The sequence below is a fragment of the Salvia splendens genome, chromosome 19 (genome assembly GCF_004379255.2).
Source record: "Salvia splendens isolate huo1 chromosome 19, SspV2, whole genome shotgun sequence".
Taxonomy (NCBI): domain Eukaryota; kingdom Viridiplantae; phylum Streptophyta; class Magnoliopsida; order Lamiales; family Lamiaceae; genus Salvia; species Salvia splendens.
The window spans coordinates 1,738,015-1,741,600 of NC_056050.1; the positions used below are offsets into that span (position 1 = coordinate 1,738,015).

At 38.3% G+C, this 3,586-nt stretch overlaps 1 pseudogene; it reads left to right on the top strand.

The window, feature by feature from the left end:
- Window positions 1-2,423: 2,423 nt before the first annotated feature.
- On the top strand, window positions 2,424-3,579 carry LOC121780121 (annotated as a pseudogene).
- Window positions 3,580-3,586: the final 7 nt, after the last annotated feature.

Here is a 3,586-nt window from a genome sequence, read left to right on the forward strand (position 1 = left end):
ACACAAGTATTATACTCCATATTTGATGTCAGTGCTTTTCTAAGTAATTTTGCTCTCACCAAGAAAACTTATATTATTAATAATGGTCCAGCAAGTTCTAAAACAGAAACCATAAATTATAACTAAAAGAAAAAAAAAGAAATACATGCTTTAGTACATTATTTTAGCAAGAAAACAAGGAACAATATTACCCTTATATATGTAGATTAATGATGTTTATCAATCCAAGACTTTTTTTAATAGTTTTCGATTTTCAGTTTCTTATTGTTGCAACTTATATTACGTCATAATTTTCTACCAAAAAAATAAAATGCAATTAAAAAGATAATTAATGACCACCACCTACTTATCGATTCAACTGAGGTCTAAGGTCGATCAATTTATTGTAGGCTCATCAGGGCAGGATAACTTTGTTAAATTCAACATTCGAAGATACCACTAACCCGTCGCTACCTTCACAATCCCTTAAGTTGAGGTTCATTTACATTCTTTGTTATTGTTCATTGCTAGCAAGGGCCGTCACACTTCCTCCTCCTTCTAACGCTGACAACAACCTTTTTTCATTGTGTTTGATCTCATGAATTTTATTTCTTAGATCCGCCGTGAGACACCTGCAATACTATCTATAAACACATGAAAAAAAACTCCAAACAATAAAATGATGATAATTATGACATTATGAAGAAAATTTAAAATAATAAAATATTCTAATTACGTCATTGTGTGCGACAGATCTGAAATATTCTTCAACAAATTCATTAACACACACTTACAAAATTACGTTTATTCCAATATAATTAATTATTAGTACTATTAACCAAGGGTTGGCAGTCAAGAAATTAAAGTGCAACCATCTTTATGAAAAAGCAATATTATTTATTTAAACATATACATTAACAAAGGAGGTCTTATCTGAGGCTGGATTTACCACAATTCTTTTGCTGGATTTTGACTTCTCGTGGCGGCACGAAGTTTCCATAAATATTTAAGATAAATTGATTCCAACATTTAATTAATATAATACATGTACACGTGTCGACATAATAAAAAAATTGTCACGAACGAATATATTTCCAGATTAAGATAAACAGCTTAGAGGGCAAAAAATGAGAGACTAGTGAAACAAATGGCTACTTTTTTTGACACAAAAGTAGTGATATTCTATGCGTGAGTGGAATCTATTGTTTCGTAAATAATTAAATTAGATCTATAATAAGAGTTAATTATTGTGTGCAAGTCTCTTCTATTAATGGTTTCGCGAATCAATTTGAATTAAGAAATTATACTATGTAAAGTCTTAGTTCTTAAAATGGCAAAGAAGAATAATTGATTTATACTTATATTACACATAACCCTTTCCTATGAAAACAAAAAATTTGAAAGTAAGACACCAAAAATTAAAAATTGCGTGGCTAAGTTAAGTTGCACCATAAGCTCACAATGTTGTACATTTCCAACCACGTAGCAACAACTCTCTGTAAAGGTAAAACTGCTCTCTTAGGAATATTAATATAAAAAAGGGATTAATTTTAAAATGTTATCTAAAGGTTTGAAATTGATCAAATTGTTGCTATTTGGCAGTCTATCAACATCTATATCATGAAATGTTGGTTGTTATGTGGCTGTAACTAAAAACTATGGTCACAATTTAGCAGCTGTCTTCCCCACTGATCCATAGCTTCACTTCAACTTGCACCCTACCCCACCCCACCCCACCCCATATATTTCAAATATCCAATTTCCTAAATATTACTGTATCTCTGTATGAAACATCCATTCATCATCCAATTAGCAAGTTGGTTTCTCCACTCTCAACATTTAGGACATTATTCAATTCAAGATTAAATAAAATAAAAATATTTTTAATAAAACGAGATTCAGTTGGTAAGATTTTCACCATTAACCTTAAGTCCTTACCCAGTGAGTAAAGGTTTGCATTATCTAGAAGGGATTAGGGAGAGATTCAGTTGGTAAGACATTTCATCCTTAACCTGTGAGTAAAGGTTTGTGTTATCGAGAAGGGATTAGGGAGCGATTGAGAGAGATAAAAATACAAAAAAAATAAAAAAGATAATATAACATCTCATGTTGTATAATCTATATTGAGAGACAATGCAAAACCTTAGCTACTATTAATGAATTTATTGATCTATCAACATACTACTATGAAAATGTGCATTTATTTTTACAAATTTTATATACCAATAAATATTATTTATAATTTACGTAGATAGACTAAAAAAAAAATCTAAGACTTAAAATGATATTTTAACAAGAATAGCATATCAAATTTGAGTGATGTCACTCTTGACAAAAAGTTATGGCTGGAATAAATGGGCCCCATTACCCTAAGGTTTGGACAATATATTTCATTGAATAGAACCAATTCCCCTTCTATATAAACCACTCAACTAGTCCCAAACTTTTCGAACAAAGAAAAATTCAATTTCTTAAACAACAAAAATTTCCCAAATTGTGGAGAGAAAAATTTCTTAAACCACTCTCCCTCTCCATAATCACTCCGCCACCGGTCCTTCATGGCGGCCTCCGTCGAAAACCGGCAATTCCCCCACCTCGAACCGGGCCTATCCGGCATCGGCCGGCCCCTCAAACCCGTCCGACCGCCCAACACCGGCCCGGTTTTCCACCCACAAATAAACCGGCAATCTCACCAATGGCAATGCCAAACCGGAATTCTCTCCAGCGACGAAGATGACGACGACAACGAGAGCTACTCCCTCCTCATAAAGAAGGGCAACGCTGAGCTCGAGCCGTCGGTCCTGGACTCGAGAGACGAGCACACGGCCGACAACTGGATCGAGCGCAACCCGTCCCTCGTCCGGCTCACCGAAAGCACCCTTCAACGCGGAGGCGCCGCTCCCCCGCCTCATGCACCACGGCTTCATCACGCCGGTCCCCCTCCACTACGTCCGCAACCACGGCGCCGTCCCAAAGGCGTCCTGGGATGACTGGTGTGTGGAGATAACCGGACTGGTCAAAAAACCGGTCCGGTTAACCATGCACCAGTCACAGAGTTCCCGAGCCGCGAGCTCCCGGTCAGCCTCGTCTGCGCCGGGAACCGCCGCAAGGAGCAGAACATGGTCAAGCAGACCATCGGCTTCAACTGGGGCGCGGCCGGCGTCTCCACCTCAGTCTGGCGTGGCGTGCCCCTACGCGCTGTTTTAAAGCGCGCAGGGATCATGAACCGGAAAAAGGGCGCGCTCAACGTCTGCTTCGAAGGGGCCGAGGATCTCCCTGGCGGAGGAGGTTCCAAATACGGGAACTCCTGTCCAGGGAGATGGCCATGGATCCGCGAGAGACATATACTCGCTAAAGTGCAGAATGCGAGCGTCTCTCGCCGGATCATGGATCCGGTTAAGGATGATAATCCCGGATTTATCGGGGGTTGGAATGGTCAAGTGGTTGAGGAGGAGTATTGGGACTCGAAAGAACGGACAATTACTATCATTTAAAGATAATAGAGTTCTTCCTTCTCATGTTGATGCCGAACTCGCAAATGTTTTTACTGAAGGTCCGAGTTCATATTTCAATCTCGTATTTTATTTCATCAGTACATAAAAAGATA